General features: G+C 37.5%; 2 pseudogenes; one reads left to right on the forward strand and one right to left on the reverse strand.

Annotated features, from left to right (window-relative positions):
* LOC134386564 (sulfotransferase 1B1-like) lies at window positions 1-26,765 on the reverse strand (annotated as a pseudogene).
* LOC134386319 (syntaxin-16-like) lies at window positions 18,252-19,289 on the forward strand (annotated as a pseudogene).

Consider the following 26,765-nt stretch of genomic DNA (forward strand, 5'->3'; position numbering starts at 1 on the left):
TTAGGCACTTTAAATCTCTGTGTGAAATTGAAGTGCAGTTCCAGACATTTCCTTCTTATAAATGGCAACATTTGGGGCCACTGTGAAGTAATTCTTCCAGTCACCAGCAATCCCTAAATGTAAAAAGTAAGAAAATATGTGAAAGAATAAAATATTTCCGATATGAAGGAAAAGGTAATATATACTAATGGAAAAGTTTGGAATACTTAAAAAAAAAAAAGACTTTCTTTGTATTTGAATACCTTAAAATACCATTTTTTAAATGGGATAATTCTTTTCATCTTGAAAGGTGGCTTATAACTTAACACAATGTTTGACTTTTAAAGAGGCTTTCTGAGAAGGGTCGTTTTTTTTGTTTTGTTTTGTTTTTTTGTTTTTTTGTCTAAATTCATGGGCTTTACAATAGTTTCCTGAGAGAAATTCTTTTACTGTTTCTAACTGTCCTGGGTCATGCAGTTATCACTGAACACTCTGATAAACCTATATTTTATTTCATGAGTTACTTTTGGAAACTACAAAGAACTGGTCATTAGCACAACCAAACTGAAATATTAATCTGATAAGTATAATTTCTCAGAATTCATAAATGAGTACGCTATGATACTTGGAGGATACTTGTTTTCTCTGAATTCACTAGACTTGTGTTTTACTTGAAATTTAGGTAAGAAGAATAACATTAAAGCCAAACATATAACATCCCCAAACCATCTTCTTAGAAGTAAAACTTCCGTGACATAAATTTACATTTACAAGGTTGTTTCTCTTGGTTAGTATACTTTGTTTTATGTTCACCAGATGACAATAGCTCTTCAGAATGTTTGGAGGGGTCAACATAAACATATCTGGGGTAGTGCATCTGTAAGGATTTCATTAAAAACAGAAAACACAGATGTAAGCAATAAAGAGTTGTACATAACTCATTCCAACGATCTTCTGATCTACACATAAATTATATGATACACAAACACATTTGCTTCACAGGAGATTTTCTGATACAATAAATGCTGGTCAAAGCTCAGATTTTTGCTGTTTTGCTGCAATTTAGGACATAGGTATATGCATTGGACATCATTTATCCCCTCCCTATTACCTTTACTATTGTGTGACTAAAGGATGACATCGATTTATCCAGCAAATCGAATTATCCTTCAAGACTGAGTGTGCCTGGTACATCTGTTCATGCTTCACTTTTAGCCATTTTCAGCATTCATTTTGTATATGTCTCTTGCACTACATCGTGAACTCCTTGAAGCAAATGCATGTGTCATTCATTCTTGCATGTTCTCAAGAATATGTGTTGTATATTCATAAAGAACTTTTCCTATTTGTGAACTAATGAAAGACTGAGTACTTTAAATGTTTATTGAATACATAAATGAATTAATGAATGAATCATGAATCTTGAACTAGTTAGACTAGTAATACTTGTTACTTTTGTATATATTATTGACAATCAGAAAATACCCTAAATGTTTAGATATCATTTGCTGTAATCCTCCCCAAACACTTGTGCCATAAATGTTATTATCTTCCCCATTTTGACAGTTACATAAGCAGAGCTTTTGTCAGGTTAATTAATGCATTATATCATAGATCTGGAAAGTGGCATAGTCTGATTAAACCTCAGATCAATCTGACCACAAAGGTATGTTCTGTACTAACTCCAGAGGGAATGTAGAGACGGCTTCCATTATTAGACCAGCATATGTACTCTTTTCTCTTGAAGTTGGGGAAGCCATAAAATCTTGATACTGAGCTTGTCTCCTCTGCCTTCTTATCCTAATGAGATATTATGGGAGGGCACCAATTTTCACATGATTGGAAATAAAAATTTTGTAAAAATTATATTCGGTGATCTGGCACAATGAGAATTTGCCTGGTTTAATAAGGGAGATATTTTCTACTTTTTCTGTCAGGAATATGTATATACATACACATATACACACATACAAGGGTACTTCAAAAAGTTTGGGAAAAAAATATTAATAAAGATATTATGAATCTTTCTATGAACTCTTTGAAGATGCTCATATATGAGATTATATATATCTAAATATATATCACTTTTCTTTGATCAACCTTATAATGCACTATTTACAATGAAATATTTGCCTTACCCCCTTACACTATAGGTTATTTTTTAAAAGTTAAATGGAGCATTTTTGAAAAAAAAAAAAGCATAATTTGAAAACAAAAGATTATTTGCTATTTTAATAAGTAATAAAGAAAGACCCGTTAGAAAAACATTTAATCATAGAATTTCACATGTTCATGTGCACAATGCATTTCTAGGGTTATGCTTACTTCCCTGTGTACTAACTGAAGTTCTACCCCCATCCATCCAATTCAATAAAGAATACTGAAAACAGAGAGTGACATTATTAGATGGGTAACTTCTCAAATTTAAGTTAATAATTTGTTAAATATATTGTTTTAATTATTAATAACACATTTTTGACATGCACCATATGTAATAAGGCACAATATGCAGGAATTGCTTAAATTGAAGTAAAGTATTTCAACAGTACATGCCATATTCTTCTAACTTAAATTTGAACTCGGAGTTTTCAAGATGGCGGAGGCTGCGGCGGCTGGCGCGGAGTAGCTGAGGTGGAAAAGGTGGCCACTGGGCCTCAGGCAGCCGGGAAACTTGTGGACCTTCCTCTGGCCATCTCTTAAGGGAGGACTGCTGCTGCTGGCCGGTCGTGGGGGCTCAACGCCACTTTGCCCCCGGCAGGAGAGGCTGCCTCATTTACAGGCAACAGCTTTGAAGTGTGGAGCAGGAAAAGAACTGATTCTTAGCTGCAAAAGCGAGTCTTGAAACAGGGAACACGGCGCCAGGGCTGCTGTGGATGCAGCCAGGATCCCGGAGGCTGGGGCCGCACTGAAGGCGGCCAGCTGCCCTATTCAGGATTCGAGGTTTCAGGCCGGCATTAAAGAAGATTCCTGGGAGCGCCCGAGCGGCGCCTCGACTGAACAGCCGAGGCGGCAGCGCCGAGAACACGGAAGGCAACAAACCAGAGACAGAGCGAGTGCCCGACCTGGCACAGCACTGTGAGTGATCCCTGGCACAGCTCTGTTCGGGGGGTGGATGCCCATGCGGCTCCCACCTGCACCACCAGGCCACTCACTGCCCCGGTGCTGCCTCCATTTTCCCAGGTGTGGGCAGCTCCACCCTGCTCGGCCATCACTGAGCCCATTTGCTTGGCCTGGCGCGGGGCTTTCCGGACCCTGCGGGCCGGCCTCCTCTCCCACTCCCTCCGTGGTTCTCTGGCGGGGCTGGGGGTGTGGGGCGTCCCGACCAGTGTTGGGAGGGCTAGAAAGTACGGGCGGGCCGACTGTCACTCCACCACACCCTGGACTCCGCCCCGGTAAACTTCCTGTTACTGGGAGGCAGATAACATCTCTGCGACCACCAGTTTGGAAAAAAGCCTAACGAATTTCTGGTTGGGAATAGTGTGGTAGGAGAGTTCCCAGGTCCGATTGAACCTGCCGGAGAGCAGGCTGCAGGCGGGCACTAGACTCGGTTTATACTGGGGGGATACAAAGGTGAACAAGACCCAAGAAAGATCTACACAGTGCTACAAAGGCACCGAGAGACCGGTCGTCTGTGCCTAGCAGAAACCTGGTACACTTCCTGGGCGAGGCGGTGCTGAGCAGGGTCTTGAAGGCCCAGCTGATAGACGAGGGGTGCAGAAGACACACCCCAGCCCAGCACAGTGTGCACAGAGGGGGGAGACGTGCGGCCAGGGAGGCGGAGACTCGACAGATCTAACTGCACGATCTAACAGCCTGGGCCAGAGCACACGGTACGGGGAGAAGTCCTGTACAGGAAGTGAAAGCTCAACAGAGATCACACACCCTGTGGTACGTGATCCACCAGTCCAGCAGAGTACAAGCTGACCAGAAAGGTGGATCCCCGGAGAAGCCCAAGACCCGAGGCAACCACACACACAAGACACTAGAGGCCAACTGAGCAGTCACGGCGGGAGCCATACCAAATTGGCAACCACAGCAACATCCTAGTTAGTCATTAGTCTCAAACCGGTGGACTGTGAAACCCCCTGCCACAATGAATAAACACCAAAAAAAAAGACACCAGAAATACAAAAAATCAAGAAAGTACACCACCAAAAGTTAATAAATCTCAAACTCTAGATCCTATAGAACAAGAAGCCCTTGAAATAACTGACAAGGAATTTCGAGTGATAATTCTAAGGAAACTGAATGAGATACAAGAAAACTCAGCTAGACATCATGATGAAATGAGGAAAAGTATACAGGATCTGAAAGAGGAAATATACAAGGAAATCAATGTCCTGAAAAAAAATGTAGCAGAACTTGCTGAACTGAAGAAGTTATTCAGCGAAATAAAAAACACAACGGAGAGTTTAACCAGCAGGCTTGTCGAAGTTGAAGAGAGAACCTCTGAACTTGAAGATGGGCTGTTTGAAATAACACAAGCAGACAAAAAGAAAGAAAAAAGAATCAAGGACATGGAAGAAAATCTGAGAGAGATATCAGACAACCTCAAGCGCTCAAATATACGAGTCATGGGTATTCCAGAAGGGGAGGAAAATGGAGATTCCATTGAAAACATATTCAACAAAATAGTGGCAGAAAACTTCCCAGGTATAGGAAAAATCACAGATCTTCAGATCCAGGAAGCTCAACGATCTCCAAACGTATTCAACCCAAAAAGGCCTTCTCCAAGACATGTCATAGTCAAATTGGCAAAACTCAGAGACAAAGAGAGAATCTTAAAAGCTGCAAGAGAGAAGCGTCAAATCACCTATAAGGGAGCCCCAATCAGGTTAACATCAGACTTCTCATCACAAACCCTAAAAGCTAGAAAGGAATGGGATGATATTTCCAAAATACTAAAAGACAAAGATTGCCAGCCAAGAATACTCTACCCTGCAAGGCTATCCTTCCGAAATGTGGGGCAAATAGTATATTTCTCAGACAAACAAAAACTGCGGGAGTTCACTACCACAAGACCACCCTTACAAGAAATCCTCAAGGGAGTACTGGGTTTGGTTCCTGAAAAATAACTACCACTGCCATAAAAACCCAAGAAAAATCTAAACCCGCTAGTACAATAAAAATGGCATTCATGAAGAGAAAACAAGCTAACAAAAACACTATCTACAACCTAAGGAACCAACAAACAAAGAAACCAAACAGTAAATCAGAAAGCAAGGAACAAAAGACACCTAAGACAACCAAACAACCAATAAAATGCTAGGAATAAATCAACACCTTTCAATAACAACTCTTAATGTTAAAGGCTTAAATTCCCCAATTAAAAGACACAGACTGGCTGACTGGATCAAAAAGCAGGACCCAACTATATGCTGCCTACAAGAGACCCACCTCACCCATAAAGATTCACACAGACTAAGAGTGAAAGGATGGAAAAAGATTTACCATGCAAACAGAAAAGAAAAACGAGCTGGAGTGGCTATTCTTATATCTGACAAAATAGACTTTAAACTAAAAACCATAAAAAGAGACAATGAGGGACACTACTTAATGATAAAAGGACTGATCCATCAAGAAGACATAACAATCATAAATATGTACGCACCCAATGTTGGAGCAGCCAGATTTATAAAACAAACTTTATTAGACCTAAAGAAGGAAATAGACACTAATACCATAATAGCAGGGGACCTGAACACTCCACTGTCAATATTAGACAGATCATCTAGGCAAAGAATCAGTAGAGAAACACAAGATCTAAACAAGACTCTAGACCAGTTGGAATTGGCAGATATCTACAGAACATTCCACCAAACAACCTCAGAATATTCATTCTTCTCATCAGCACATGGATCATTCTCCAGGATAGATCACATATTAGGTCACAAATCAAGTCTCAATAAATTCAAAAAAATTGGAATTATCCCATGTATCTTCTCAGACCACAATGGATTAAAACTAGAAATTAATAACAAACAAAACTCTGGAAACTATACAAACACATGGAAATTAAACAACATTCTACTTAATGACATATGGGTCCAAGAAGAAATCAAGCAGGAAATCAAAAAGTTTATTGAAACTAATGAAAACAATGATACATCATACCAAAACCTGTGGGATACTGCAAAAGCAGTATTGAGGGGAAAATTTATTGCATTAAATGCTCACTTCAGAAGAATGGAAAGATGGCAAATGAACAACCTAACACTTCACCTTAAAGAACTAGAAAAACAAGAACAATCCAATCCTAAAGTTAGCAGACGGAAAGAAATCATTAAGATCAGAGCAGAACTGAATGAAATTGAAAACCAAAAAACAATTCAAAAGATCAACGAATCAAAAAGTTGGTTTTTTGAAAAGATAAATAAAATTGACAAACCATTGGCATGGCTAACAAAAAAAAGAAGAGAGAAGACTCACATAACAAAAATTAGAAATGAAAAAGGCGATATTACAACTGATTCATCTGAAATACAAGGAATCATTCGAGACTACTATAAACAACTATACGCCAACAAATTTGAAAATCTGGAGGAAATGGATAAATTTCTGGACACACACAAGCTCCCAAAACTGAACCGGGAAGACGTAGAAAATTTGAACAGACCAATAACAATAAAGGAGATTGAAGCTGTTATCAGAAGGCTCCCAACAAAGAAAAGCCCAGGACCAGATGGATTCACAGCAGAATTTTACCAAACATTCAAAGAGGAATTGACACCGATTCTTTACAAACTATTCCAAAAGATTGAAACGGACGCAAATCTCCCAAACTCATTCTATGAAGCAAACATCATCCTGATACCAAAACCAGGTAAAGATATAACCAAAAAAGAAAACTACAGGCCGATATCCTTGATGAATATAGATGCAAAAATCCTCACTAAAATACTAGCAAACAGAATACAGCAACACATACGAAAAATTATTCATCACGATCAAGTGGGATTCATCCCAGGGATGCAAGGTTGGTTCAACATACGCAAATCAATAAATGTGATACACCATATTAATAAACTCAAACACAAGGACCATATGATCATCTCTATAGATGCTGAAAAAGCATTTGATAAAGTTCAGCACTCATTCATGACAATGACCCTCTATAAGTTAGGTATAGAGGGAAAGTATCTCAACATAATTAAAGCCATATATGCCAAACCCACTGCCAATATCATCCTGAATGGGGAAAAGCTGAAAGCTTTTCCTTTAAGAACAGGCACTAGACAAGGATGCCCACTCTCACCACTCCTATTCAACATAGTGTTGGAAGTACTAGCCAGAGCAATCAGAGAAGAGAAGGAAATAAAGGGCATCCAGATTGGAAAAGATGAAGTCAAACTGTCCCTGTTTGCAGATGACATGATCCTATATATCGAACAGCCTAAAACCTGTACAAAAAAACTGTTGGAATTGATAAATGATTTCAGCACAGTAGCAGGATACAAAATCAACACACAAAAATCAGTAGCATTTCTTTTCTCCAATAGTGAACATGCAGAAGGAGAAATCAAGAAAGCCTGCCCATTTACAATAGCCACCAAAAAAATAAAATACTTAGGAATTGAGTTAACCAAGGAGGTGAAAAATCTCTATAATGAGAACTACAAACCACTGCTGAGAGAAATTAGAGAGGATACAAGAAGATGGAAAGATATTCCATGCTCTTGGATTGGAAGAATCAACATAGTGAAAATGTCCATACTACCCAAAGTGATATACAAATTCAATGCAATCCCCATCAAAATTCCAAAGACATTTTTCTCAGAAATGGAAAAACCTATTCAGACATTTATATGGAACAATAAAAGACCACGAATAGCCAAAGCAATGCTCAGCAAAAAAAATAAAGCTGGAGGCATAACACTACCTGACTTTAAGCTATACTACAAAGCTATAATAACCAAAACAGTATGGTACTGGCATAAACACAGACACACTGACCAATGGAATAGAATAGAGAATCCAGAAATCAACCCACACACTTACTGCCATCTGATCTTTGACAAAGGCACCAAGCCTATTCACTGGGGAAGGGACTGCCTCTTCAGCAAGTGGTGTTGGGATAACTGGATATCGATATGCAGGAGAATGAAACTAGATCCATACCTCTCACCGTATACTAAAATCAACTCAAAATGGATTAAGGATTTAAATATACACCCTGAGACAATAAAACTTCTTAAAGAAAACATAGGGGAAACACTTCAGGAAATAGGACTGGGCACAGACTTCATGAATACGACCCCAAAAGCACGGGCAACCAAAGGAAAAATAAACAAATGGGATTATATCAAACTAAAAAGCTTCTGCACAGCAAAAGAAACAATTAGAGGAGTTAAAAGACAACCAACAGAGTGGGAGAAAATATTTGCTAAATATACATCTGACAAAGGATTAATATCCAGAATATATAAGGAACTCAAACAACTTTACAAGAAGAAAACAAGCAACCCAATTAAAAAATGGGCAAAAGAGCTAAGTAGGCATTTCTCTAAGGAAGATATCCAAATGGCCAACAGACATATGAAAAAATGCTCAACATCACTCAGCATCCGGGAAATGCAAATCAAAACCACATTGAGATACCATCTAACCCCAGTTAGGATGGCTAAAATCCAAAAGACTATGAACGATAAATGCTGGCGAGGCTGCGGAGAAAAAGGAACTCTCATACATTGTTGGTGGGACTGCAAAATGGTGCAGCCTCTATGGAAAATGGTATGGAGGTTCCTCAAACAATTGCAAATAGATCTACCATACGACCCAGCCATCCCACTGTTGGGAATATACCCAGAGGAATGGAAATCATCAAGTCGAAGGTATACCTGTTCCCCAATGTTCATCGCAGCACTCTTTACAATAGCCAAGAGTTGGAACCAGCCCAAATGCCCATCATCAGATGAGTGGATACGGAAAATGTGGTACATCTACACAATGGAATACTACTCAGCTATAAAAACGAATGAAATACTGCCATTTGCAACAACATGGATGGACCTTGAGAGAATTATATTAAGTGAAACAAGTCAGGCACAGAAAGAGAAATACCACATGTTCTCACTTATTGGAGGGAGCTAAACATTAATATATAAATTCACACACACACATACACACACACACACACAAATCGGGGGGGGGAGGGAAGAAGATATAACAACCACAATTATTTGAAGTTGATACAACAAGCAAACAGAAAGGACATTGTTGGGGGGGAGGGGGGGAGGGAGAAGGGAGGGAGGTTTTGGTGATGGGGAGCATTAATCAGCTACAATGTATATCAACAAAATAAAATTAAAAAAATTAAAAAAATAAATAAATAAAAATAAATTTGAACTCTGTTTCCTGTAATTCAGACAGTATTTGTAGTGAACAAAACCTTCTCTTAGGTTAAAAATAATAATAATAATAATAAATCTTCCCTTTGGTGACTCCTTCTCAATGAAATGACCACTGTTTTCTAAATTGCATGGGGGCTTTAAAGAAGATGGCACCATACTGAGTGGAAATAGATATCACTGAGGAGCAGAAGGAGGCTTATTCCAATTTAAACAAAGATTTAAGGGAATAAGAATCACAAAGTTGGAATGACTCACATCAGAGTTGTCAAAAGCATTTTCATTTAGCAGAATAGTAAATAGGAGGAGAAATATTTATCAATGTTATTCTACTAACAGCTTTATACACATAATTTTAATTAATAATTTCTAATCTAATTCAGCTACTTTTAGTGGTAGGCATTTTTAGTGTCCTCATTTTACTGATAAAGAAACTGAAGTTTAAGCAGTCTAAGTAACTTGGCAAAGAACACAGAGCTAATTCTTAGCTCAGCGTAATTCACCAGAAAGTAAAAAGGGAAATTAAACCCAGTCAAGTATTTACCTTTGTACATAAAAAGGGATTTGCTGTATAGTTGGTAGATGTATATACTTCACCAGAGGGTTGTGCTTCATTATTTACAAATGAGGTGTGGTGGATAATGCTCTCCAAGATATCATCATTCCAGTTCTTCTGTAGAAATATAATGATCTTTTTGATTTCTTTCTTTGGATTCTATCAGTGGGTAAAAAGACATACCTGAGAAAATGATAAACAAGTAAATCACTGACATAATGTAAAAAGTTATAAAACATTTGTAATCTGTTTTTTTAATTGTTGACTCTGAATATTGAAGGAAATCCATATTTGGTTGGGTCATTTTCCATATTTTTTAAAGAAATTAATCTTAAATTTTTAAAAAATTAATATCTGTTTAGTAAAATTAGAATAGAAATATCTTGTTTATTCTAAGTTTTAATTTTTTAGCTCACATTCAAAATACAATAAGAGCAAACCTTGGGCTAAATGTTAACCGTATTTGAAGAAACAAAATCATTACAGCTTTTTAAAATTAAATTTGGAATCAGATTTGAATTGTTAATGTTTTGGGGACCCAGTATCTTTTGATTCTTTTTACCTTTACTTTTCTGTTCTTAATCAAAATTTATTTCTTGTTTTTATTAAAAAATATTTATTAAACAAAAAAATAATAAACTCATGGATAACTTGAAATATGTTTGCTTTGAAGTCATATGTTTGCTTGGACATAAACTATTAAAAAAAATAGTTTCCAATGAAGATGCAAGATATCAAGGCCTAAATTATTCATTAGCCATTGAGAATAAAAAGAACAAAATCTGAGAAATGAATCACTTTTCAGTTTCTAATGACATAATCTTAATATTTATAACTTTTTAAAAAAGAAATTAAAGCTGCATAGATATGTCTAGAAAGATTTGGGGAAGGGAGAGGTGACATCTAAACTTAAGTTGAGAAGAATCAGTCAAAATTAATCAAGATGCATGGTATACTGAGGTATTGGAGAATAAACTTCCAGCAGAGAAAATATGGTCTTGCATGGCATAACGAGGTTTTGGTCAACAATAGATACCATATACGACAATGGTCCCTAAAGATTATAATGGCTATACCATAAATCCCTAGGTGTGTAGTAGGCTATATCATCTAGGTTTGTGTACACACACTCTACAATGTTCACACAATAAAGAAACCACCTAAAGACACATAGCTCAGGCTGTATCCCCATTGTTAAGTGATGCATGACTATAGTTCAAATCCTTGGATGTAAAGGATCTCACAGTGTTCGAGGAGGAAAAAAAGCAAAGTGATTGGAGTTAGGGTTGAGTTGTTCATGGGAGTGAGAGAGGCTATAAAACTGAAAGATGATTTGGGGCAAAATTGAGAATGGCTTGCGTGTCTTGATGAAGGGTTTCGGCTGTATCTTTTATGCAGTAGGGAAGCAACAACATTGAAAAATGTGTATTATTAAATATGTATGTCTGCACGTATGCACATGTATGTGTGTTGGCAGGGTTCCTTCTAAGTGAAGCTCTGGCTATATTTTATGTTTCAAACCTTTGTGAGGGAAGAATGAGGTGGCTACTTAAGGGGTGTCAGTGGTTCGAATGAGACAGTGGATAAAAGTTTAAAGGAAAAGTTAGTAGTGGTACTAGGAAAACACATAGATGGACAAGCAAATAGAGAACATTTTCTGTTTGAGATCCAAAGTGTTTGGAGAATAATCTGGCCACCACATATCAATGATAATCTTGGTCTATAGACCAGTAGAAGTTAAAGCAAAGAGTGCTAACCCGTGTTTTTACCTTCCTCTGCTGTATTGCTCTTTCATATCATTTGTTAAATTTATGCAGACACTTGTAAACATGTTGTAAATTATTAGGCTGTTTTTCTGAATTTCGTTCTTGATGTATACTTTGTAATTTTGTCCTATTGTTGCTGTTTTAGACCTTTTAAAATAACATTGTCTAAAAATGACTGTGTGGCAGAAAAACATTGCCTGTTGAGGACAATGTGTGTAGCAGGTTTCAGAAAGACTTAAAATATCTGGATATGCCTTAAAAAGTTGATTGGGCTAGACCATAAATCAATATGAATAAGTCGATTTGAATAAAGCATTTTAAATGAATAAGGGAAGAAATGGTTTTGAGAGTATCATGTGAGGGACAGTGTGATGACTGACTGAGAATTTGGACAGCAGCCCTGCCCAGCAAATGTATTTCTTGGTCTTGTGCAGAAAGGTGTCAGAAGCTAAAACTGTTCTTTTCATAAGGCTGCTGTGCTGTCCAGGAAATAAGGAGGTTTTTTTTTTTTTTTTTTTTTTTTTTTTTTTTTTTTTACAATTTAACTACAGCTAAGCAAACACTCAAAGGACATCATCACCTTGTTAAAGTGATTTCATAAATCCATGTTAGGTTTTGCAGCTGTGTACTGACAGCAAACTGGCATTAATTACCTCAAGCTCTGGATGAAGGGACAATAATAAAATTTAAATCACAGAATCTCTCTGGGCTACAAATAATTGCAGTGAAGGGTGGAAACCTGAGCAGAGCAGAAAAACTGAGGAGAGACTTCGTGATAAGATATAAGAATCACTCCTGTAGTTTCTGAGAAATACTTATAGTTAGGAATATTTCACGTGGGGCATAATTTCTGTGTTTTACAAAGTAGGATTGATGCCACTAAAATTTTGGTTATCACTCACTTATTCATTCATTCTAGCAATCAATGATACAAGCAACAAGTGACCATTGAGCAATTTTATCTATGTGATGGGCATGACATTAGGTATGAGGGATGCAGTTACAAAGATGACAGACTTTGTACCTTCCGTTGTGGATCTGTAAAAGTAGTCATATTTTAATTTGTACATCCAGACCTCTATAACAAATGGAACTTGTTTCCACATATGTCTAGGACAGGGGTTGGCAGGGTTGCCAAATTTAAGTAAAATAGCCCCAAAACAGTGGCATGAAATTTTGCAGTAGTATTAAACTGTTAGTACTTCATACAGAAGACTAGATGGAATCGCTACATTAATGGAGAGGTAGTGAGAAAGTAAAAGAGAAGACACATTTGAGATAAAATAGGCAAGTCATGTGAACCAATCAGATGTTCAGGATATAGGAAATGAAGCCAATAAAGACAACTTACTTTTGACAAATAAAATTATTAGCCAGAGAAAATAAAAGAAGGAAAGGATTACATGTTGGAGAGAGAGAAACAAAATGTGTTTAGTTTTGAGTTTGTTAAATGTAATACAAGCCTGGGTTTGAAATTCAGAGTAGAAGTCAAAATGGAAGTACAGATCTGGGGGGCATTAGCACATTAATAGTTGATAGAGTTTAGATGTGTTGTCCCCCCAAAACTCATGCGGAAATCTGATCCCCAATGTGACAGTGTTGGAAGCTGTTTGAGTCATGGGGGTGGATCCCGCATGAATGAATTAATGCTCTCCCTAAGTGGGGGGAGTAATGAGTGAGTTCTCTCTCTATTAGTTCCCACAAAAGCTGGTTGTTTAAAAGACCCTGGCACCTCCTCTCTTTCTCTTGCTTCCTCTTCCTATGTGATCTGCTCGTACCCGACGACTGCCTGCTGCTTTCCGCCATGAGTAAAAGCAGTCTGAGGCCTGTGCCAGATGCAGCTGTCCCAGAATTGTAAGCCAAATAAACCTCTTTTCTTTATAGATTACCCAGTCTCACGCATTTGTGTTATAGCAACACAAAACGGACTAATACAATAGTTGTGGGCATGAAAGTCATAGGCTAAAAATAACAAACAATTGTGAAAAGAAAAATGGCTGAGTGGATGGATAGACATCCAGAAGATAACCATACGAGTGTGATATCCTGGTAAATGTAGGAGGAAATTTCAAACAAGAAGGGGTGGTCAAATATAACACAGTGGTAAGGGATAAGAGGAATAAAAAAGTCATTGATTTCACAATTAGAAAGTCATTAAGAATCTCAGGTGGTAAAATATGGGAAAGCCGGCAAGGAGGGTAGGCACAGCAATCATATCATTTTGGACTCCATAGACTAAGTTGAAAAGTATATATTAATAATTTTACCCCAGGCTGTAGTGGGAAATTATCTAGAATCAATATCTACCATTTTACATGTCTCATATCTTTATAGTACAAGAAAAGTATTGGCTGTCCTTTTTTTATCTTTAACCAATTCTTAACATGACTAAACCAGGAACCATAGTCCACTAAAACCAGAAGAAAAGTCTAATTCATCAACATTCATAAAAGTAAAGCTTTCTTTCTGGACAATAAGTCAAATAGTAAAAACATTTTGTGGAATTTGGTAATCAAGGCAATTGAAGATAAAGGGGTAATTTAAAAGAAAATAAAATTAGTGATTTACAGATGTACATACAAACAGATTTTTAAAAATATAAAGGGCAAGGGAAGAATTTCAAATAAGAATACATTGAACTCCAAAAAGTTCCTCACACAGAAGGAAACCGTTCCTACAAAGTACTCATGTCAAGTACTTATGTAAGCACTATAAATACAACATGTCTAAAAGATCTAAGTAATGATTTGGGCAAGTTAAACAGTGTCTATTGTGACAAGGGACTGAGGACAGATTTCTAGCAACAGAGAAGAAATTTTAGAATACTTTTATTATGCCAATGATTAATACTAGATTTATAAATTGAACCTTATAGTAAAATCTTAGATGTATTTGATTTAATTTTCTCAAATGGTATTTGAATATACTTGTCACTGACTTGGAAAAATAAATGTTTTGAAAAGAAAAGTCATGCCAATAATGGTTAATATTAAATATAAATACAATTATTATTTCAATTATAAAAATAAAAGTTTTTAAAATAAAAATAAATTTAAAATTAGTTATCAATTTTAAGCCAACATCATTTTACATTTTCCAGTCATGAATCTTTCCAGATATTCTTCCCAGGTTCCAGGAAGAAGTTCTACATGATTCATTAAGTCAAAATGGTTATATGAGACTGCAATATCCTTGGTATTTTGACCCAGATAAACAATCTGCAGGGGGGAGGAGGAAGAAAATTAAATGGAAAGTGTTTTATTTAGGAAAAAAAAAAATTAACCTATAGGCAACTAAAATAGCACAGTATGTTTTCACCTGGAAGTTGCGGGACATGAAGGATTCGCCATCAGCACCTTAAATATAGAATCATTTTAAATGATTTTCACTAGGGCAATGCCATAGAGGTATGGAAGTTTGGGGAAGAATATGGCAGTTTCTGGCTCCCTTGACAATGTGAGCCACAAATAGACAACAAATCATAGAAAATGGAGGGTCCCAGGATGTACCTTACTATCAAGATGTCACCATGACTAAAAAGAATACTAATAAAATTGAAAAGAACAAAATTGTGGTGGAAAAAATGGCCTCCCTTCCACCAGATAAATACCTGAAAAAAATTCTAAGTATTGAAAAAAATAGAGAAAGGAAAAGAAGGCAATGGGAAGACATTACAGACATTAAAGAAAGTTTAGGAGAGATTTCAGTTCAAAAACTAGAAGGCATAGAGTCATTTTTTCCTGTTTCTCTTCTTTATTATAACTAAAGCCCTGGAAATTATTCAACAAACATTGATACAAAAACTCTGAAGGCATACTGGATGAGAGGCCTCATGACTTGAGTAATGTCAGTGCGGTGAGTTCCCCCTGGGTTTTCTTTTTATCTCCTATACATCCTTTTACTGAGCAATAAAGAGGCCTGTGATCTGGAACCATTAACAGTCATAAACAAAACAAAACAAAACTGCCAGCAAAAGCCTGCTCTCCCTGGTCAAAGGATCAGGAAAAAATGAAGCCTGACAGGGGCATAGTGGAGAATCTCAAACTCTGCTCCCACCTAGGTCTCCTCTAGTGACCTGATCTACTGGCAGTAGTGCCAGGAAGTCCTGGGCTATGCCAGGCCCATTCACCCACAGTGGCAACAGCTGCAAAGCTGTGTTTCTCGCTGCCCTCTACCCAGTGGCATAAGACAACCCACACCTTAGGTCTTCTGTCCTCCCTCCAGGAGGTCAAGCAGCAGTAGCAGGTCCTCCAAGGAAGTACACAGGGCATCAGCAGGGATGGAGCAGGATCTCCAGCAGCTCTAGAATATCAAAGCAACTAGAAAAACACTGCAGACTCAGAAAACGAAACTCTTATAGGAAGTGAGGCCCCCAAATGCAGGTCAGAACCTATATGCTAACCAAAACAGGATGGCTACCTGCTAAAATTAATGATTCAGATAGGATTAAGAATCCTAACATCATAAGCAAAATATCCAGGACACAAATGAAAATTACCTGTCAAAACAAACACTAAAAATAACACAATTTTAATGTGAAAAAACAAACAGCAAGCACCAGTATTGAGACAAATCAAGTGTTGAGTTATCTGACAGAGAATCTAAAGCAGCTGTCGTAAGAAAGCTTCAACACTCAATCAAAATTATCTTGAAACAAATGAAAAAACAGAAAAGAAATATGTTATATATGGAAAATTATACATATGAAAATTAAAGATCTGAAATATACAACTGAAATTAAAAGCTCACTGGACAGACAATAGTACAGTGGCAATGAGAGAGGAGAGAAACAGTGAACCAGAAGAAATTTTAAAGAACTTAAATTATATAGTGTATGCTCTTTGATCAAAATGGAATCAAACTTCAAATCAGTAACAGAAAGACAACATGGAAATCCTAAAACTCTTGTAAATTAAACAACATACTTCAAAATAATCCTACATTAAAAGGTGAAACTTCAAAATGAAATAAAAATATGCATAGCGTTGAATGAAAGTGAAAGCACAGCATATCAAAATTTGTGGGATGCAACTAAAACAATAGTAAAGGAAAATTTACAGCACTGAAGGCTTTCTTTAGAAAGATAAATGGATTCAAATCAATAATAATCTAAGTTTCTACTTAAAGAAATTAGAAAAAGAAGAGTAAAATAAACCCAAAATTAGCAGGAAAGAAATAATAAACAAAAATTCATGAAACTGAAAACAAAAACAATGGAGAAAATGAATGAAACAAAAAACTGGCTCTTTTTAAAAAAATCAATAAAGTGATAAACTTCTAGCAAGACTGACAAAGATGGAAGACACAAATAACTAAGATCAAGAACAAAACAGGGAATGTAACAACAAATCCTCTAGCCATTGAAAGAATAATATAGTATAATATGAACAACTTTTCATTCATAAATTCAGCAACTTAGATGGACATGGCTGGGCTGAGCTGCAGTCAGATCCAGGGAAGGCGGGAGCTGGAGAGGAGGAGTGAAAATGTAGGGGAGGCAGGCCCTGCTGTCCTTCTGGAGGCCAGCAGACTGCTGGCAATGGAGGACCAGGCCACCCAAGAAGCGAATGGATCAGGAGGTCAGGCCACGCCTTAGCGGACTCACACAAAGTCTAGGAAGGGAGCTGCTGGTGCCTTTGAGTCCATAACCCAGGCCTCTCTTGGATTGTCCAAAGAGAGCTTAGGCCCGGCTACTGGTGGGGGAACCGAGTCAGAGCCAGGCCCCAGGGAAGGGCATATATGCTTAAGAACCAAGTTAGGGGTAGGGAGAAAAGAAATTTGAGGGGTCTCAGGGACTAATGGCGGTAAGAGGCTTCAGAGTCTCCCAGTCCTGAGTTGGATTAGTGAGTTAGAGGCTTGTGGATCTAAGGCTGGATTGGCTTGGGGTCTCCAGAACATTGGCTCACTAAGCAAGAATCAGGGAGATTCAAGTGCTTAGAGATCAAAGTGAGGGCTTGGGTAGGGGTAGTGAGACAATGGGAAAGCCTAGTTGGTTATTTGGTGCATTGCGTTGAATGTGCCCTCAAAACTTAATCCCCACTTTGACTATTACGAGGGTGGGAAATCCCATTATGGTAATTGGAAGACGGGGCCATTTTTGAAAAGGTGATTAGTTTGTAGCACCATGCCACGTTGAATAGACTAAAAATGGTGGTCCCAGGCATGGTTTGGAGGGCTCTAAAAGGATAGTAAATAAAGGAGGTTAGTGTCTCTCTGCTCTACCATTTTTGCAATGTGATACTCTGCTGTCACTGAAGTCACCACCAAAGAAGACCTCACCAGAGTGTTCCCTGGACTTTGGACTTCCTAGCCTCTGAAACTGTAAGCAATAAATTTTGGTTTCTTTATAAATCACCCAGTTCCATGTATTTTGTTATAAGAAACAGGGACTAAAACATTTGGGGAGGAGTCTTTGCGCTTTGACAAAGCGCATAGCTGCACCTTTTTGGCTTGAGAACTGAGGGCTTGTCAAGAGAGGATTCTATGAAAGGGTGGGCCAGCTAGGCCAGGCCAGGAAAAAGAAAATTAATAAATCTAAGTTATTATGAGCGGAATATAAGTGGGCAGGGAACCCCTGAGAAGGGAAGTCACAAAGGGTCAGACATGGCCATCAGACATTTAACCTATGCTTTCTTGTTTTTGTGGAATAATTCCATACAAAACCGACAGCTGTTAGCTGAGCAACCAGATTGAGCTAAATTCATGTTCTCAGATATGTCCAAAGAAATTAAGAACCAGTGCATGAAAAGATAAGAAAACAATTCCAAATTCTAGCAGTATCAAAAGCAAGTCTGTAATACAGCTTGCTGATGGCCGTGTGGCACTGAGGTCAGGCACCAGCTTATGTCCAGAAGCAACAACTGGTGTGACAAAAGTCACCTCCTAAATGCGTGGACAGAGTGGACGAAATAAAGTATGATGTTGGCTGGATTAAACATAAGATGAATGAATTAGCCAGCCTTCATGATAAGCATTTAAACCGACCCACCGTGGATGACAGCAGTAAGGAGGAGCATGCCATTAAAATAAGAGATCGTGTAGATCTTTCACAGGTGCCAGCATGCTGCGCCATATAGTCCCTGTGCAGCAGGGCCAACAGAGCTTGCTCCAAGCAGGAGGAGCGGCTGCTTCCAAATGAAGTGGCCTCTGGCGCAGGCTCTCCAGGAGCTGTGCAACAGCTTCCAGCACACACAGACGGGCTACCTCAAAAGCATGAAGAACGAAGAGGCAAGATCCCAGCCGCTTTTTCAGTTTCCTTTTTTTGATACATCAGTACCACTAATGGATGATGGAGACGATAATACTCCTTAAGATCGGCGTTTTACAGATGACCAGTTAGTGCTGGTGGAGCTGAATACAGTGACGATGGAAGAGAGGGAGAAAGAGATTCGCCACGTCGTACAGTCCATTTCTGACCTGAATGAAGGATGGAGAAACTTAGGCATAATGAATATAGAATAAGGCTCAGTCTTTGATAGAATTGACTACAATGTTGAACAGTCCTGTATCAAAACCGAAGATGGCTTGAAACAGCTTTACAAGATAGAGCAGTATCAAAAGAAGAATGGGCAGATGCTTGTGATTTTAACATTATTTGTCATTATCATTATCTTCACTGTTGTCCTCATCGGCATGGTCTAGCTAAGTGGCATTGGGTTCTCGGGTGTGCTGCACACATGGATTTCCTGGGTGTGATGGGCACCTAGCCGTCTGCCCGCAGAGGTGCAGTCCCCAGAATCCATGGCATAGGGCAGTGAACATTTCCACAGAATCCTTCCAATCATGGTAAGCAAGGAGAATGGGCTTTTGTTTTTCCGTCACTGCTGAGAATTTAAGGACCTTGAATACTGTTGCAGAATAGAGATTGAGTTCTGTGATCAATTATAATACATACATATACATTTAGAAAGAGAAAGTGAGTTGAGAGTTTATAGGCACTGCAGAAGCTGTACAGTATTGCATGTGTATACTCTATTTTTTTTAGCAGTCGTGTCTGAGCAGCATTTTAAAATAATTTCTGGAAATTTTTAAAAATCATCTATTATTTTTCAAGAAATTTGGTGCCAAAAATGTATGAGTAGAGGCAAAAATGCCTCCTCATCTTTTTCTATATATTTTCCAGTTGAAAACAAAGTCCTTTAAGAATTGATAATCTGTTCCCCATTAACTTAATTTAGCTTTTCCATCACTGTTAATAATCAGAGTAACAAAGTGTGAAAAATAAGAAACCAGCATTGATGTTTATTAACACATTTATACGGGCCAGTTAGAATAGCTTAATAAGTTTAAATTAATTGTAAATGGAGCATTCCTTGTTAAAAATTTTTACACTGCATTTTCTTCTATAAAACAAAATGAGTTACTAAACAAAATCACTTAAATTTAAAAATTGATGATTTGAATGAACCTCACATTATAAGGAAGATTGACAGTGTCATGAAAGTCACCAGATTCAGCCAGTGTGTCCCTGTGGTCCTCCCTAGTTATCCTTGCTCAATTCATTACTTATATACTAACTACGTAATGACCTGTTCAAACCAGACTCCATTTAATGAACTGAATTTACAGAAGGCCGTTTTAAATGGGTCACTCAATTTAGCATTCGTGGATCTCAAATTATTAACCAAACATCACTCCACTTCAAAGTAAAATATTTCACCAGTGATTTGATTGATTGGCTCTTCCAGAAATTTAAACTCAAGTCTAGATATTCAAGTTGTCAAAACAGACCACGGGCATAATGCCCAAAATCCTGCCCCAGCCTCCCCTTCCCAAGTTGTTTTCGCCTCCTGGCAGCCACTGGTTTTCTTACTACTGATGTGGCTGTAGAATGATAATGACCAAAAGGTGTTTCTGGAATTTCAGGATATAATATGGTATTCCCTGACAAACATTTATTAGGTCATGGAATAAAGATCTAGTGCTCCCCAATCACCTCTGAAATGTGGGGGCTTTTACAGATCTTGAAAGTCACTGTAAGTTCTTTAGCCCCATTTTAACCCAACTGTTAAGATGTTCGCAGTTAGACCAGTTGCTCTTAGGAGTGGGGCTGTTCAAATTCAGAGGTTTGCATCAAAAATAGCCTACAGTGGCAATACTAGATTATTGTTAAAGCTTTTAAAATTACTCAGTCTTATGAAACCTTGAAGGAAAGTGACTTTTAAGAAGGAATCACCATTTATTTATGCTTGTTTTCACCGAATGAGGATTCCGTCACTACTCCAATAGGGTGATTAGGGTTAGATTTTGTGTCCCCAGCACATTGGGTAAAATAATAGATCTGATTAGAAATTGTTTTAAAGATCATATGGGGGATGGGGGAACTGTCCCATTCTTCCTGGAACCAGTGCAGTGATGGCTAAAGACCCAGTGGTCTGCTGCCATTACGGGTTTCCCAAAGCAGGAAACGGACAGACGCATCCTAGAGTTGGCCCCAGAGCCTGTGTGCCAACTTGTTGGTCCTCAAACTACTTTATTTTTCTGTTGAGTCTGTACCTGTAGATAAATCAGTAGCATTTGAAGAAGTAAGAGAAAGTTAATAATCATGTCCTGCTACGTCAGGATAATTCTTTCTCTATGAACAAGATGGACTCCTTTACCTGCAGACAGCTGTTGTCTGTAGGCATGTCAGGCCCTTCCTTCCATGGAGGTAACAATCACCCAGTCAAGTCTCTCCCCTGCTTGAGGTGTGCCCTTAGAGAGAGGCTCAGCAGAAAAGTCTCTCTCTTGGCATCCCTGGGCTCAGCCCCTAGAAACCTGTCCCCTTTAAAGTGTCTTGGGGTGGCTCTAGTTGAGCGAAGCTGGGAGGAGAAATGGAAATGTTTACAGTCAGTTCTCTAAAACTTCTGATCTTTTCTGCGATTGTAATTGAAAACTGCTGTCTCCTGTTTTGCTCATTTTGGGGTTGGTGCTGCTGGCTGGGCCATGCTGAGTGAAGCAGCGTACGTCTCTAATTTAATGAATTTACCACTTTCTCTGCTAATTAAGAGATCATTATTCATTTGGTTGGATAAAAGTGCTTTCAGTGTGTTATCCTACCTAAGGCTTCTTAAAGGTAGTAAAACCCTTCCAAGCTAATCAGTCAGAAAAGTCTTTATTTTCTTGTATGCTTAAATAAAGCAATTAATGAAGCAATTCAAAAACCTAAAAAAATTCCTCATACATCACAAACTAACAAAAATCAGATAAAAAAATAGTTAATATGACTAGCAGTATAATTATTGAAGAAACTGAATTTGAAACTTTAAAGTTCCCCAAAAGCAAATAAATAAGCAAGCATGAATGTTTCACTGAAGAATTTTACCGAACATTCAAATAAGAACTAATATCCTTATGTTGCGTTTTCATAAAAGGCCAGTATATCTAGAGACAGCTGGGGAATAAGAGTAGCAATATTGTGCTGAGATGAAGATTCTATCACTACTCAAGTGTGGAAAATGAGTATTTAAGTTTAGACTAAAACTTTTTTTTTTGATTGAGGTACTTCCTTATGTAGGTCAGTTCTCATGGTCATAAGTAAATGGAATGTTCAAAGATTCACTTACATACATTATGAGTGGGTAAAGGGATAGGATCATAGCCAAAAATTGACTTGTAGTCTGATGTATACCTTGCAATTGTCCTCCCACAAAGACTTAGGAAGAAGATCAATTAGTGGATGTGTCTTCACAATCCACGATGATCGATTCTTCTCCAATTGTGTTATACCTGGAAAATTTTAGTTTGGTATAACGAAATATTATAGTCCAAGGAGCTTGCACTTTCTCATCTTCCCAAACAATTTTTCAAGACATTTTGAGCAGTACATAATGCAGTTAAAATTGGAACCAATCACGAGCATTTTTCTGGATTCCAAGAGGCAATACTGTGTAATATTTAAGGGTATGTGTTCTGTGCTAGCCTCCCCAGGTTCAAATCCTGACTCTATCATTTACTTATTATGAGACATTTTGAAAGTATCTCAGAGTCACTGTGCTCACTTTCTCCATCAACAAAATGAAGGATAATAATACCCACTTTAGTAATGTGGAGTTTTCTCAAACCTGTGCATTACTATAAATGATTTTTAAAATGTCTTCTATATGCCAAAGAGATATTGATAACTAGTAATTCTAACATTGGCTATTATGTTGTGTCAGCTACTGTAGCATAGAGGATGTTATCTTTGTATATAGTAACAACTGTTGCATCTGCATTTTCACTCTTTCCTTTATTGTTGTATATAAATATGCACATGCATACACTCAGATATGTGTGTGTGAAAAATGAAAATGTGTAATCTTAGGTGCTAGCCAAAAGCTCCAAATTCATACAATTAATATGTTGTAGACTTGGTTTTGAACTAAGGTCTTTGAACAGGGGAATATATGAACTTCCCTGAAGCAGAAAGTATTCACTTCCTTTCTACATTCAAAGTCTGGATCTCACTACATCATGAGTTGGCCAGTCTGAAGGCACTTTGGGGATAAAGGAATATTCAGAAAATTTTTGACATAAACTAGGAAGATCTGGGCTAACCCTATGAACTTCATATGCTCTCAATGGATTCAGTGGCCATTATCACAACTAAGCTATATCTGTTGATAATGTCATCACCTTTAGAGTCACCAAACCCTAAAATCTCAATTATTGTTGTTTCCTCCTTCAGGTTTCTCCTCCAATATATATTAAAGTCTGATGCATTCTTCTGCCTCCCCAATATTACTTATATCCAGCGGTAGTCTAACCTCTAGATTACCTACTAGTCCTACATAATCTTGCCACTTTCTGCATAAGAATGCATACCCACACTAATTCTATCTGATACCCATTCAAAACAATCATCTTTTTCAATTGTTTATAACAATTTACTATATTTGCTAAGAGACGATTCAGTCTATTTCTATTATAACATTTTTTAATGTTCTATATAACACTTATTTCTGTTTAATAGTTGATTTACTTATTTGTTTTATTGTCTGTTCTCACGTAGTTTCCCCACCCACTTCCCCAAACACACTAGATGGAGATTACATAAGAGCAGGCTATAGTTTGTTTTGTTCACCAACGAACATCTAGTAGAGAACAGAGCACAGTACATGGTTAGTATTAAGAACCTTTTAATATCAATATAGATAGGGTGGCAGACTTAGAAAATAAAAATGCAAGATGCCTGGTTAAATTTGAATCTCATATAAATAACATACTTTTTAGTATAAGTATATCCCATGTGATATTTTGGACATATTTGTAGTAAATAAGGTGATTATATAAATTTGAAATTTAATTGGGTATCCTATATTTTATTTGGAAACATTAATTACAGGCCTATAAAATTTCACCAAGGATTTCATTTTCTTCTACTGATCTGGTAGCTAACAAATACAGCTACATTACCCAGCATATGGAAATGAGAAATTGTAACCTTTCAAACTCACTACTTTCAATGCTCATGGCATAAATTTATGTCTGTTTCTTTTATGAAGTCCTTCCCATATCTGCTGTTCCTTATCCTTTCCTAAGCTTCTCTGAAAGATTTCTCAGCCTCCTCTGTCTTGTAATCATTTTGCTATTGGAGGTCCTTTAAATGAACCTTTTATATGTGCAAGTATGAATGTTGGAAATACATAAAGACATCACAAGTATTCTTATTCAGGCTGTCAAATAAATATAATTGCCACAGTTTATCCTCGTCTACCTGCTGGACCTCAGGCGCTCACTCTCTGGCACTGCTATGCAGCCTCCCTGTCCACCCCAACCCTGCCTCTCACCAGTAATCCCTGACTCCCTGTTCCTGATTACTTTGGTTCTACCACTTTTTCATTTTATACTTTTTTGTGGGTCTGAAGGCTTAACTCACTCTTGAATTAATTTTGGTTGCTTACCACTAGCATGATCCTTCGGTTTCAAACTGTAGCATTGCTCTCTGACTTCAGGCCACCACACAGAAGGACTGACACCCTCTCTCCCTCTCTGCCTAGGAAAGTGACTAGTTCAGCCTGTCTGCTGAGGGGCATCTCCACTACAGGAGAGGATTTGAATACTGCTCTTGAAATTGATAAACCGATTGACCACCATCGTTCCATCTACTTATCCCAGATTTCCAGTAGCATTTGGGAGCCAAGCTTCACTTCTCACATACCCCTCTCACCTGCCTACAAGATGCCATACTCTTTCAGTACTTCAGTACTTCTTAGCTCATTATTTCTTTTCGGTTTCCTTTGCGAGCTTTACCAAGCCTCTCCATGCTGGGGTTCTTTACAGTTCAGTCCTGCTCTTCTCATTTTTCTCTATGGGCTTTCCCCGAGTAATCGCATTGATTCCATTGTCCAATTATGCTGAAAGTTGCCTAATGGATATCTTTCAACAAGCTTTAAATATCATAATTTTGAATGATTATGATATTCAATTGCACCTCAAACCTAATATTTCCAAACTGAAATATCTATAGTCCTATACCCCAAAGTATTCTTTTCCAAGCATTTTCCATGTAAGTAAATAGACCCATAGTCCACCTGGTTTATCAAAACAAAATTCTGGGGGTCATCCTTGATTCTTTCATTTTCCTCATATTTCTTGTACAGTCTGTTCAAGAGTCCAATATATATCTTCTCTAGCATCCCCAATGCCATCTCCACACAGCAGCCAGTGGAGTCTTTGTATTTAAAACAACATCAAAAAAAAAACTCTCTAACTCTTCCTTGCCTAAAGTCCTTCGATGTCATTCTCACTGTTCTTAGAGTAACATTACAGAATCTTTTGAGAATTACAAGCCCTACATAATTTTTCCTCGCCTAGTCTCCAACTGTTTTGCATCCCACTTTTCTTTTCTATCATTGGTCCTTTTTCAGTCTGTGGACTACGCTAAGGTCTTTCCTGCATCATGGCCTTCCTAACTAATATTTCGCCTTCCCGGAGTATGCTTTCCTCAACTATGTTCATGGCTTGAGGTCTCAATTCAGAGTACACACCCCACAATATTCAGTCTGAAGTAAACTCTCCTGTTTTTCTCTTTCGCAGAGCCTTTCTTTGTATACGTAAGACCATTAACATTGACATTATTAGTTTATTTGCTTTTTTAATGTCACAATATTACTGTAAGCTCCCTAGGGATAGGATATATAATTTACTAATCATATCTAGAAGCACATAATAAATATTTATGGAATAAAAAGTGAATTATATTAATTATATTAATAATAAATTCTGTGTTTTAAAAGTAGTTGGTACTTCTTTACTCATTTATTTCACTACAACAATGTCCCAAATTAGGAACTTATTGCTCTATCTGCCAAATTTTACACAACAAAATACAATAAAACATAAGGAACATTATGTTATTAACCACATTTCAGTTGTTTTCTACAAGAAAACTCTTTCATCTTTGGTGTCATACCTATATATCTAGATATGCAATGAACCAAACTATAGTTTCATTGCATGCCTTGGTTATTGTATTGCTTGCCAACAAACTTCCATTTATATGTTACCAAATCTATGCCATTTTCATTAAATGGAAGTCACAATACAATAATGCTTATGTTATTTAAATAATATTACAAAACTGTAATTACCAGGTCGTTTAAATTTACCTGATATTCTTAGTCCAGGGACAGCCACTTCCGACTTTGGAACTTTAATGAGAATAAAATTTCACTTAGATTTTTCAACATCTCCGTCATTTAAGAACCATGTCGACAATTTCACTAACTGAAGTGGTACCTGTGACAAAAGGCAACATTTTTATAATCATCTCCCAAATCTTGGGAGGAGTATCAATTGGAAGCCTGCCATCTTAATGCATTCTTAGAAGCAATACAATTTTGCAAGTTCCCTTTCTATATCCCATTTTAATGTAGCACTAGAAGTATATGGTTGCACTACCTGATATGAATATTAACACTAATTAGGATGATAGTGATTTTATAGAGGAATTTATTTCCAGGGAACAAAAGGTGAAGTCAGATCTGTATTCGTCAGGCCACAGAACTCACTTGATTTAGTAAGTGGCTGTCACAGTGTCACCTGGCCTGCTGAGGAACTGTTTAATCCTTTCCCAGTTGTTCACAAAAATATAGATCACGGGATAGCCATGAACCATCTTCAGATTTTTCTCAGGACATCTTTTGGGGAAGTCAT

This window comes from Cynocephalus volans, chromosome 9 (assembly GCF_027409185.1).
Source record: "Cynocephalus volans isolate mCynVol1 chromosome 9, mCynVol1.pri, whole genome shotgun sequence".
NCBI classification, from domain to species: domain Eukaryota; kingdom Metazoa; phylum Chordata; class Mammalia; order Dermoptera; family Cynocephalidae; genus Cynocephalus; species Cynocephalus volans.